At 38.9% G+C, this 13,898-nt stretch overlaps 1 long non-coding RNA gene across 1 annotated transcript; it reads left to right on the plus strand.

Moving 5' to 3' along the window:
- Positions 1 to 1,352: 1,352 nt before the first annotated feature.
- LOC139533854 (uncharacterized) lies at positions 1,353 to 3,792 on the plus strand. The gene is made up of 3 exons (XR_011666865.1): positions 1,353 to 1,477; positions 1,629 to 3,002; positions 3,154 to 3,792. It is a non-coding gene; the product is annotated as an uncharacterized lncRNA (long non-coding RNA).
- Positions 3,793 to 13,898: the final 10,106 nt, after the last annotated feature.

The raw sequence follows: 13,898 nt of genomic DNA on the forward strand, positions 1-13,898 counted from the left end.
CATGACTGAGAGCTGTCCTTCATGACAACAGAACTTCAACGATGACTTTGACTTTGATCATGAGCTTTTTGTGGATATTGATGTTCTTCATTCAGGGTAAGATTTTACTATTTAATGCTCTTAAAATTACTTTCTTATCGAAATATGTAGTCTTAATATTGTCTCTGACTTGATAGAATTAGATAAATGTAAATGTACACAAAAACATGTTTGAAATGACTTTTTCCTAAATGTCTCTGTTTCAGAATCCAGAGGACAGGTACACTGTGACACAGACTCCTGCAGTGAAAGCTGTTGTCCCAGGACAGACAGTTACTCTGAACTGTAAAACCAGCAGTGACTGTGTATGGTGGTTGTACTGGGTCTTATACCTGTATGGCCTGGTATCAACAGAAACCTGGAGGAGCTCCTAAACTCCTTATTCACTATGCTACAACCAACTTCAGTCTGGGACTCCATCTAGATTCAGTGGTAGTGGATCTGGTAGTGACTTCACTCTGACCATCAGTGAAGTCCAGGCTGAAGATGCAGGAGATTACTACTGTCAGAGTTACCACAGTGGTGATGTGTTCACACAGTGATACAGAGTCGTACTAAAACCTCCCTCAGTCAGACTGCACAGTGACTGTACAGCTACAGCTGGGACCTACTGCAGGTGCTGAGGGGAGGAGATGAACCAGTACAATGACACAGTGTGTAGTAGAGCTGAACAACAATAGGGTCAAACTAGAGCTGTGTCTAGAAGACCTTAGATCATAACTGATCACTAAATGTTTCTCCTGACTATTAACTACATGTTGACTCTGTTGAGTAACTCAAGGAAAACCATCAACCAATCTGAATAGAGATGATGTGCAATGTTCCAAACCCCTAAAGATGACCTGTGTTACAAATAGCTAGAATTTAGTCAACATGATTCAAACAGATACATTAAAGCCCCTAAACATTACACATACATCCTCCCTCACACTACTGAGGTAGTTCCAGAGAGCAGCAGGTGAAGCAGGAGACTGGAGACGTCAGAGCTCTGGAGATCTCCTCTTTAGATCAGTCAGTCAGCAGCATCACAGTCCACACACAGACTGCAGTTACTGATCTTGACCACTGGAGGGAGACATAAAGCCGATACTATCTGCTCTAATAACACAGTAATAACAATATGCTCCATTTGTAGATGTCTATAATCAATATATCAGTCCCCATTCAGCACTTATATCAGAAACCATGACAGTGATTACATAGTTATCATGTTTCTACATCACATCACACAACATTTACTTATAAAGTCTGACTGTCCAGGAAGACTATTTACATATAAGACACTTTGCATTGGCAACACACGCTTCAGTGGTCTGGGAGTGTTTATAGCCCTGTGAGTCTAACACTTCATGACTGAGAGCTGTCCTTCATGACAACAGAACTTCAACAATGACTTTCATCATGAGCTTTGTGTGGATATTGATGTTCTTTATTCAGGGTAAGGTTTTACAATTTATTGGTCTAAAATCACTTTCGTATTGAAATGTTTAATCTTAATGTTGCCTCAAATTCAGAAAATTAGACATTAGAGATTTATACGACCAAATGTTATCACATAAATAATGAGTTCTTAAATGTCTCTGTTTCAGAATCCAGAGGACAGTACACTGTGACTCAGACTCCTACAGACGAAACTGTTCTCCCAGGCCAGACAGTCTCTCTGAAGTGTAAAACCAGCAGTAATGTGTATTATGCAGATGCCAAATATCCCATACTAGCCTGGTACCACCAGAAACCTGGAGGAGCTCATAAACTCCTTATTTACCGTGCTACAACACTTCAGTCTGGGACTCCATCTAGATTCAGTGGCAGTGGATCTCATAGTGACTTCACTCTGACCATCAGTGAAGTCCAGGCTGAAGATGCAGGATATTACTACTGTCAGAGATATAACAGTGATCCAGCGTTCACACAGTGATACAGAGCCGTACAAAAACCTCCCTCAGTCATACTGCACAGTAAATCTCATAGTGACTTCACTCTGACCATCAGTGGAGTCCAGGCTGAAGATGCAGGATATTACTACTGTCAGAGTTACCACAGTGGAAATGTGTTCACACAGTGATACAGAGCCGTACAAAAACCTCCCTCAGTCAGACTGCACAGTGACTGTACTGCTACAGCTGGGACCTACTGCAGGTGCTGAGGGGAGGAGATGATCCAGTACAATGACACAGTGTGTAGTAGAGCTGAACAACAATAGGGTCAAACTAGAGCTATGTCTAGAAGACCTTAGATCATAACTGATCACTAAATGTTTCTCCTGACTATTAACTACATGTTGACTCTGTTGAGTAACTCAAGGAAAACCATCAACCAATCTGAATAGAGATGATGTACAATGATCAAAACCTCTAAAGATGACCTGTGTTATAAATAGCTAGAATTTAGTAAACATGATTCAAACAGATACATTAAAACCACTAAACATTACCCAGACATCCTCCCTCACACCACTGTGGTAGTTCCAGAGAACAGCAGGTGAAGCAGGAGACTGGAGACGTCAGAGCTCTGGAGATCTCCTCTTTAGATCAGAGTCAGTCAGCAGCATCATAGTCCCCACACAGACTGCAGTTACTAATCCTGACCACTGGAGGGAGACATAAAGCCGATACTATCTGTTCTAATAACACAGTAATAACATTATGCTCCATTTGTAGATGTCTATAATCAATATATCAGTCCCCATTCAGCACTTATATCAGAAACCATGTCAGTGATTACATAGTTATCATGTTTCTACATCACATCACACAACATTTACTAATAAAGTCTGACTGTCCAGGAAGACTATTTACATATAAGACACTTTGCATTGGCAACACACGCTTCAGTGGTCTGGGAGTGTTTATAGCCCTGTGAGTTTAACACTTCATGACTGAGAGCTGTCCTTCATGACAACAGAACTTCAACGATGACTTTCATCATGAGCTTTGTGTGGATATTGATGTTCTTTATTCAGGGTAAGGTTTTACAATTTATTGGTCTAAAATCACTTTCGTATTGAAATGTTTAATCTTAATGTTGCCTCAAATTCAGAAAATTAGACATTAGAGATTTATACGACCAAATGTTATCACATAAATAATGAGTTCTTAAATGTCTCTGTTTCAGAATCCAGAGGACAGTACACTGTGACTCAGACTCCTACAGACGAAACTGTTCTCCCAGGCCAGACAGTCTCTCTGAAGTGTAAAACCAGCAGTAATGTGTATTATGCAGATGCCAAATATCCCATACTAGCCTGGTACCACCAGAAACCTGGAGGAGCTCATAAACTCCTTATTTACCGTGCTACAACACTTCAGTCTGGGACTCCATCTAGATTCAGTGGCAGTGGATCTCATAGTGACTTCACTCTGACCATCAGTGAAGTCCAGGCTGAAGATGCAGGATATTACTACTGTCAGAGTTATAACAGTGATCCAGCGTTCACACAGTGATACAGAGCTGTACAAAAACCTCCCTCAGTCAGACTGCACAGTAAATGTACTGCTACAGCTGGGACCTACTGCAGGTGCCGAGGGGGAAGACCCAGTGACATGGAACACCGATTGCTATATGAGGTCAACTGGGACATGTGACAATATGGTTGGAAAGCGATCATTCAGATCACATGACCATCATCATCATCATTATGGTTATGTCTTAAAGTTTGTATTATGGCCTGAAAGTGTATGTGCAAGTTATTCAATGATTTGAAACACAATTCCCGTCCGTATATAAATCAAGATCTACAGAAGTAAAACAAAAGGTGCTATGACCTCAACATTACTTCAAAGTTACAATCACTTCAGCCCCCCAAAACAAGTCCTCATATGAACCTCAACCAAATGTCTGATTTAAATGGATGTGATCTTCTAACATTATAACTATTTTGATACATGATGCTGGACTCAGTCATAACACAACAATAGATACTACATACACTATCTACTAGGGTTGGGGTCAATTCCAGTTCATTTCAGGAAGTATAGAAAAACTCAAATTCCGGGTCTCTTCAATGCTTTTCAATGAGGAACATTTTGAATTGTAATTAGAGTTTGGTTTTGAGGTGACTGGAATTTAAATTAATTGACCCCAACCCTGCTATCTATACTACACCACATACATACACAATCTACACTATACTACCTACATTACACTATCTATACTACACTATCTACACCATATACATACACTATCTACACTACACTATCTACACTGCACTATCAACACTGTCTACATACACTATCTACACTGCACTATCTACACTGTCTACATACACTATCTACACCAGGTTTTCCCAAACTAGGGTACACACGCATTGCCGTCGGGGTACGCCAAATAAAAAAGTGGTTCACATTTTTTAAAACAATAATAATAATAATTGTTTATAAAATAAAAAGTAAATTTATTTTTCTTCACATTTTCAAAGCAGTCCATTTATATTTTCCAACGGAGCTATACATTTGGATGAAGTTTTTTTCTCGCCTGAGTAGCCTCGTTTCACTGCCAAAAATAACATGTAACCATCTAGTGTTCAGCGAAATAACAACACACTGCCAAATGCAGGTAGCCTAGTCAAATAATTAACATCCAATCACATTAACCGCTACTCTCTTGTGGGAATTCCACTAACGGTCTGTATGTAACCAAACGTAGCTGCTGCTCATGTTGGTATATGTAGAAGGCTAAAAAGCCATGACAGGGAGACATAATGGAGTGGAGTGGTAACGCAAGCAGTTGCTCCCGACGCCACTTGGGTACACTGCAGCATCCACCGAGAGGCTCTTGCTGCCAAGGGAATGCCTGGCAGCTTGAAAGACATTTTGGACGTTACAGTGAAAATGCTTAACTTTGTTAAAGCAAGGCCCCTGAACTCCAATATATCAGTCCCCATTCAGCACTTATATAAGAAATCATGTCCGTGATTACATAGCTATCAGGTTTCTACGTCACATCACACAACATTTATTAATAAAGTCTGACTGTCCAGGAAGACTATTTACATATAAGACACTTTGCATAGACAGCACATGCTTCAGTGCTCTGGAAGTGTTTATAGTCCTGTGAGGTTAATACTTCATGACTGAGAGCTGTCCTTCATGACAACAGAACTTCAACAATGACTTTTACCATGAGCTTTTTGTGGATATTGATGTTCTTCATTCAGGGTAAGATTTTACTATTTAATGCTCTTAAAATGACTTTCTTATCGAGATATGTAGCCTTAATATTGCCTCTGCCTTGATAGAATTAGATAAATGTAAATGTACACAAAAACATGTTTGAAATGAAATTATCCTAAATGTCTCTGTTTCAGAATCCAGAGGACAGGTCACTGTGACTCAGACTCCTACAGTGAAAGCTGTTCTCCCAGAAAATACAGTTATTATAAACTGTAAAACCAGTGTGACTGTATATGATGGTTGTACTGGGTCTTATACCTGTATGGCCTGGTACCAACAGAAACCTGGAGGAGCTCCTAAACTCCTGATGCACTCTTCAAACCAACGTCAGTCTGGGATTCCATCTAGATTCAGTGGCAGTGGATCTCATAGTGACTTCACTCTGACCATCAGTAGAGTCCAGGCTGAAGATGCAGGAGATTACTACTGTCAGAGTTTACACAGTGGTGGAGTGTTCACACAGTGATACAGAGCTGTACAAAAACCTCCCTCAGTCAGACTGCACAGTGACTGTACTGCTACAGCTGGGACCTACTGCAGGTGCTTAGGGGAGGACATGATCCAGTACAATGACACAGTGTGTAGTAGAGCTGAACAACAATAGAGTCAAACTAGAGCTGTGTCTAGAAGACTTTAGATCATAACTGATCATTTAATGTTTCTCCTGACTATTAACTACATGTTGACTCTGTTGAGTATCTCAAGGAAAACCATCGACCAATCTGAATTAGAGATGATGTGCAATGATTCAAACCCCTAAAGATGACCTGTGTTATAAATAGCTAGAATTTAATCAACATGATTCAAAAACATACAATAAAGCCCCATACATTACCCATACATCCTCCCTCACACCACTGTGGTAGTTCCAGAGAACAGCAGGTAAAGCAGGAGACTGGAGACGTCAGAGCTCTGGAGATCTCCCCTTTCGATCAGAGTCAGTCAGCAGCATCACAGTCCACACACAGACTGCAGTTACTGATCCTGACCACTGGAGGGAGACAGAGAGCAGATACTATCTGTTCTAATAACACAGTAATAACAATATGCTCCATTTGTAGATGTCAATAATCAATATATCAGTCCCCATTCAGCACTTATATCATACACCATGTCAGTGATTACATAGTTATCATGTTTCTACATCACATCACACAACATTTACTAATAAAGTCTGACTGTCCAGGATAACTATTTACATATAAGACACTTTGCATTGGCAACACACGCTTCAGTGGTCTGGGAGTGTTTATAGCCCTGTGAGTTTAACACTTCATGACTGAGAGCTTTCCTTCATGACAACAGAACTTCAACGATGACTTTGATCATGAGCTTCTTGTGGATTTTGATGTTCTTAATTCAGGGTAAGACTATTGAATATCATGATCTTCAAATAATTTTCCTTATCGAAATATTACATCTAAATTGCCTCTGCCTCGACAGATTGAGATTCATGAAAATGTAGACAAAACAAACATAATTCAATAAAAAAAATGTCTGTTCCAGAATCCAGAGGACAGGTTATTGTGACTCAGACTCCTGCATTGAAAGTTGTTTTCCCAGGACAGCCAGTTGTTATAAACTGTAAAACCAGTTCAAATGTAGCAGACGGTTGTGCTGTGTTTTACACATGTATAGCGTGGTACCAACAGGAACCTGGAGGAGCTCCTAAACTTCTGATGCAATCTTCAAAACAACGTCAGTCTGGGATTCCATCTAGATTCAGTGGCAGTGGATCTGGGAGTGACTTCACTCTGACCATCAGTAGAGTCCAGGCTGAAGATGCAGGAGATCACTACTGTCAGAGTTACCACTACATCAATAGTAAAGAAGTATTCACACAGTGATAAAGAGCCGTACTAAAACCTCCCTCAGTCAGACTGCACAGTGACCGTACTGCTACAGCTGGGACCTACTGCAGGTGATGAGGGGGAAGACAGTGACATGGAACAGTGATCAGTAGAGGAGGTCATCTTTGAATATGGTTAGAAAGCATCATTAAGAAAATGTTCTCCATCGTCATCATCATCATCATCACCATCATTGTCATGTCATGGTTGTGACTCGTTATATTTGTCACAGTCTGAATGTGCACCTATAAACTTTATTTGATGCATTGAAACACACACAATACCAGTCCATATTCAAGTGAGGTGATGTTGCATCAGCATCAGCCCCGTAAATCAAATCCCCATATGAACCTCACAACCAAATATTGATGTGATCATCTAGCATTATGTGTCATTAATTACATGATGGCATGTCTACTGCAGTATATTATATATACAGTTGAAGTCAGAAGTTTACATACACCTTAGCCAAATACATTTTAACTCAGTTTTTCACAATTCCTGACATTCAATCCTAGTAAAAATTCCCTGTCTTAGGTCAGTTAGGATCACCACTTTATTTTAAGAATGTGAAATGTCAGAATAATAGTAGAGAGAATTATTTATTTAAGTTTTTTTCATCACATTCCCAGTGGGTCAGAAGTTTACATACACTCAGTTAGTATTTGGTAGCATTGCCTTTAAATTGTTTAACATGGGTCAAACGTTTCGGATAGCCTTCCAAAAGCTTCCCACAATAAGTTGGGTGAATTGTGGCCCATTCCTCCTGACAGAGCTGGTGTAACTGAGTCAGATTTCTAGGCCTCCTTGCTCGCACACGCTTTTTCAGTTCTGCCCACAATTTTTCGATGGGATTGAGGTCAGGGCTTTGTGATGGCCACTCCAATAACTTGACATTGTTGTCCTTAAGCCATTTTGCCACAACTTTGGAAGTATGCTTGGGGTCATTGTCCATTAGGAAGAACCATTTGCGACCAAGTTTTAACTCGTGACTGATGTCTTGAGATGTTGCTTCAATATATCCACATAATTTTCCTTCGTCATGATGCCATCTATTTTGTGAAGGGCACCAGTCCCTCCTGCAGCAAAGCACCCCCACAACATGATGCTGCCACCCCCGTGCTTCACGGTTGGGATGGTGTTCTTCGGCTTGCAAGCTTTAACTTCCTGACTTTTTCCTCCAAACAGAACGATGGTCATTATGGCCAAACAGTTCTATTTTTGTTTCATCAGACCAGGGGACATCTCTTCAAAAAGTACGATCTTTGTCCCCATGTGCAGTTGCAAACCGTATTCTGGCTTTTTTATGGCTGTTTTGGAGCAGTGGCTTCTTCCTTGCTGAGCGGCCTTTCAGGTTATGTCGATATAGGACTCGTTTTACTAGATACTTTTGTACCCGTTTCCCCCAGCATCTTCACAGGGTCCTTTGCTGTTGTTCTGGGATTGATTTGCACTTTTCACACCAAAGTGCGTTCATCTCTAGGAGACAGAACGCATCTCCGTCCTGAGCGGTATGACGACTGTGTGGTCCCATGGTGTTTATACTTGCGTACTATTGTTTGTACAGATGAACATGGTACCTTCGGGCGTTTGGAAATTGCTCCCAAGGATGAACCAGACTTGTGGTCTACAATTGTTTTTCTGAGGTCTTGGCTGATTTCTTTTGATTTTACCATGATGTCAAGCAAAGAGGCACTGAGTTTGGAGGTAGGCCTTGAAATATATACACAGGTACACCTCCAATTGACTCAAATTATGTCAATGAGCCTATCAGAAGCTTCTAAAGCCATGATATAATTTTCTGGAAATTTCCAAAGGCACAATCAATTTAGTGTATGTAAACTTCTGACCCACTGAAATTGTGATACAGTGAATTATACGTTAAATAATCTGTCTGTTAACAATTGTTGGAATAAATAATTGTGTCATGCACGAAGTAGATGTCCTAACCGACTTGCCAAAACTATAGTTTGTAAACAAGAAATAAGGTATCTTTACTTTTACTCAAGTATGACATTTAGGTACTTTTTCCACAACTGAGTATATGCAAATAATACAATACTTTGGGGGAAAGTTATACCTACAGTATTTGATAGGAGTTAAGGGTTTTATTTATTTTGGTCATCATGACAATATTGTCACAGTTGACCTCCTCTACTGATGTAACGTCCTGACCTGTAAAGGTTTTCTTCCTGGGGTGAAGGAGAGGACCAAAATGCAGCGTAGCCAGTGCTCAACATGTTTAATTATAAGAACAAGTGAACACTACAAACAACTTACAAAATAACAAACGTGCAAAACCGATACAGACCTATCTGGTGCAGACCACAAACACAGAGACAGGTAACAACCACCCACAACGAACACAGTGAAACAACCTACCTAAATATGACTCTTAATTAGAGGAACGCAAAACACCTGCCTCTAATTAAGAGCCATACCAGGCAACCCTAAACCAACATAGAAACACACAACATAGAATGCCCACCCAAAACTCACGCCCTGACCATCACACACATACAAAACAACAGAAAACAGGTCAGGAACGTGACATGACCAGAGTTCTTATGTGTTGTGTTTGTTTTAGTGTTGGTCAGGACGTGAGCTGGGTGGGCATTCTATGTTGTGTGTCTAGTTTGTCTGTTTCTGTGTTCAGCCTAATATGGTTCTCAATCAGAGGCAGCTGTCAATCGTTGTCCCTGATTGAGAATCATATATAGGTGGCTTGTTTTGTGTTGGGGATTTGTGGGTGGATGTCTTCCGTGTCAGTGTTTGTTACCACACGGGACTGTGATGGTTAGTTCATTTTGTTATTTTGTAATTGTCTTGTTTTCGTGTTCATTAAATCATGGAAAATTACCACGCTGCACATTGGTCCTCCGATCCTTCTCGCCTCTCCTCGTCCGAGGAGGAGGAAGAGCTAGACTGCCGTTACAACTGACCAGTGTTCCATGGCACTGTCTCCCCTTCAGCACCTGCAGTAGGTCCCAGCTGTAGCAGTGCAGTCACTGTGCAGTCTGACTGAGGGAGGTTTTTGTACGGCTCTGTATCACTGTGTGAACACACAGAAACTGACTTGGTTTGGGGCCTGAAGTGATTGTAACTTTGAAGTAATGTTGAGGTCAGAACACTTTTTGTTTAACATCTGTAGATCTTGCTTTGCCTATGGACAGGTATTGTGTTTCAAAACATCAAATAACTTTGATTTACACTTTCAGGCTATGATGACAAATATAATTAGTCATAATTAGTCACAGAAGGAGCCTTTATTAGATCTAGGAAAAAATGGATTGAGGTGGGAGAACAGAATTCATCCTATTTCTTTAGACTTGAGAAATTTCACTCTAAAAATAACACTATACATAAGTTAAACATTGATGGTGTTATTACAGATGACCAAAAATGTATCGCTAAATACAGTAGCAATTTTTACAAAAAATTGTATAGCTCTACGTACTGTCAGGAATTCACAGATTTGTTTTTTGTCTCACTGAATAATGTTCATTCTATCAGTGATATAGAATCTAAACAGTGTGATGAACCCATCAAAGTCGAAGAGATTATAGAGTCTATCAAACATCTAAAGAACAATAAATGACCAGGTGTTGATGGAATTACATCAGAATTTTACAACTTATTTTCTGAACAAGTAGCTCCCATCCTATTTGAAGTCTTTTTAGAGAGTATTAAAAACAATGTTCTCCCTCCTACAATGAGTCAGGGGTTAATAACACTGATACCTAACCCTAAAAAATAAGTGCTGCTCATCGATAACTGGCGTCCAATTTGTCTTCTTAATAATGACTATAAGATATTAGCCTTACTACTTGCAAAAATAATTAAAGGCGTCCTGGATGCAATCATTGATGAAACACAGTCTGGCTTCATGAGGAACAGACATATTTCTAACAATGTCAGACTAGTATTACACATACTTGACTACTCAGACCTAATAACCGAGGATAGCTTCATATTATTTTATAAAGCATTTGACACAGTAGAGCATCAGTTCCTCTTCCACTCCCTTGATAGACTTGTCTTTGGAGTTTTTTTCTGTAAGGCTATTAAGACTCTCTATACAAATGGTAACAGCTCTTTCAAATTGAAATATGGCACCTCACCTAGATTTGAGTTAAAGAGAGGAATTAGGCAAGGTTGTCCTAGCTCTCCGTACCTGTTTTTATTAATCACCCAACCTCTTGCAAATTCTTTAAATAATAGTCCTGTACAAGGTATTTCCATAGCTGGTAAAGAAATTATTATAAGCCAGCTGGCTGACGATACTACAATTTTTCTGAAAGACGCTAACCAAATTCCCATATCGATCAATGTGATACAATCCTTTTCCAAAGCGTCTGGTCTATATCTTAACATGAATAAATGTGAACTCATGGCTGTCAAAGATTGTGTGACACCTTCATATTATGGTATTCCAGTAAAAGAAAAACTTACATATTTAGGCATAACCATTACAAAGGATCAGAAGTCTAGAGGCTTACTAAATTTGAACCCTCTTATTAAAAAAAAACAGAAGAAGCTAAATCAATGGCTACAGAGGGACTTATCTTTAAAATGAAGAGTCCTAATAACCAAGGCTGAAGGTATCTCTAGACTAACATATGGCGCTCTATCTTTATATCTTGACAGTAAGATAAGCAAGGAGATAGACCAGATGCTTTTCAACTTTCTGTGGAGAAACCGTACCCATTACATTAGGAAAACTGTTGTAATGAACACTTATGAGAATGGTGGGCTGAATTTTCTGGACTTTACTACCTTAAATAATACTTTTAAGATCAATTGGATAAAACAATTCCTAAGAAGACCCACTTCTATCTGGAATTTTATTCCTCATCATGTCTTCTCTACTTTTGGTGGCCATAACTTCATGTTGTTTTGCAATTATAATATTGACAAAGTTCCAGTGAAGCTTTCTGCTTTTCATCGGCAGGTTTTCTTGTCATGGTCCTTAATTTATAAACATAATTTTTCTCCACACAGATATTATATATGGAATAATCGGGATATATTGTATAAAAATACTTCTTTGTTTTTAGAATATTGGTTCCGAAATAATATCCTATTGGTGAGCCAACTGGTAAATGCAGAGGGTCTTTTACTCAGTTATAAGGAATTCTCATGACTTTACAAAGTCCCTGTAACACCTAAAGATTTTGCAATTGTTTTAGATGCCATTCCCTCAGGTGTTGCTTTATTATTCAGGAACGTGTCAAGACCTGACCCTCAGAGCCTACCTTCTATTGAACCTGTTGACTCATCAGTAGGTAAGATTTGTTTCTCTTTTGGTCCATTCAACAACAGAGCGATACGAACCTTGTTTCAGCAGGATGTTGTATCTATACCTTATGTCATGCCTTATTGGAATGGATTTATTGATAATATCTGTTGGGAAAAAGTTTGGATGTTACCTACTTGTTAACAAAATTAAGGAAGTTTCATTTAAAATTATTCATAAATATTATCCTGCCAACCACTATATGAAAATGTTTAAGGAAAACATCAACTCAAATTGCTCTTTTTGTAATGACCCCCCAGAAACAGTGTTGCATCTTTTTTGGCATTGTATTCATGTAAGAAAACTGTGGCAAGACAGTAGATTTATAATTGAACACATTTATGAAGGTCTTACACTATTGTGGAGAGATGTACTGCTTGGATTCTTTACCTATGATAGGAATAAGCTGAAACATTTTTATGTAATTAATTTCATTATACTTTTGGCCAAATTTCATATTCACAAATGTAAATTTACAAACAAAAAAACACATTTTCTTACCCTACAAAAAGAAATTGAACTGTATTTTAAGACAATTAAATACTCTACTAACAAAAAAGCTGTTAGAATTATAAGTGTATGTATGTCCCTTAAGGTCCTTGTGTAATGTGATATTGTACCCCCTAGCTCAATTGTCCATTGTATATTATCCATATATACTTGTGTTCCCTCATGTACTTCCTGTATTGATTTGTTGTTAATAAAAATAAATAAATACATAAAATAAAAAATGTGATAATCACAACAACAACAAACAAAACAAAAAAAAAATATATATATATAAAAATATATATATTAAAAGTTGTATCTTTTGTTGAAACGACGAGTTTGGTCGAATTTGGTCCTCAAACTTTTTTCACATTCATTTCAAACATTTTAATTGAAGGGAAAGTGCAAGTGGCCTTGGTTTTCTTGAGCAGTAATGTTTGCTTAGGGAACATGGTATGATGATTTTATGTCACTTCCATCCATAGCTGTACTCGATCAAGCCACAATGAGACAGACATTTCACCAGATGTAAAAATGTGAAGCATCCGCTTGGCGTTTCCACTCACTACCAAATATGGTAGTGAGAACAAGCCCAGTGGCCCGTAGTGGGAGAACATGGAACGAGATCGATTTTGGCCGAAATTATGCACATTTTCTCATCGATGAAACATTTGATCTCAATACACTTTTCTGTTCCCAAAACTATAATATTTTACGAACAGAGTGGACTAAGTTTTGTAGACTTTACCCTTTGCCAAAATAAAAAAACGCGTTGTTTAGAAGAAGTGACAAGGCGAATTGAATTATTGCACACACGCACCTCGCCTAACGGAAATATGCAAATTAACTAGAACGCGCCAATTGGATCTCGCTAGCTCGTGCTTGGCTCTGGCCTCCTCCTTGCCTGTTCTGCCCACTAATGCTATTTTTTCCCCATTGGAAACGACAGGATGTGGTCTGTCTTAGTTATAAACAACACGGGAGACTTTTATTTTGAAGACTCAACTGTCGTCACACAATAAACTGTCGTCACACAATAAAATGTTTAACGAA

This window comes from Salvelinus alpinus, chromosome 11 (assembly GCF_045679555.1).
Source record: "Salvelinus alpinus chromosome 11, SLU_Salpinus.1, whole genome shotgun sequence".
Lineage (NCBI taxonomy): Eukaryota > Metazoa > Chordata > Actinopteri > Salmoniformes > Salmonidae > Salvelinus > Salvelinus alpinus.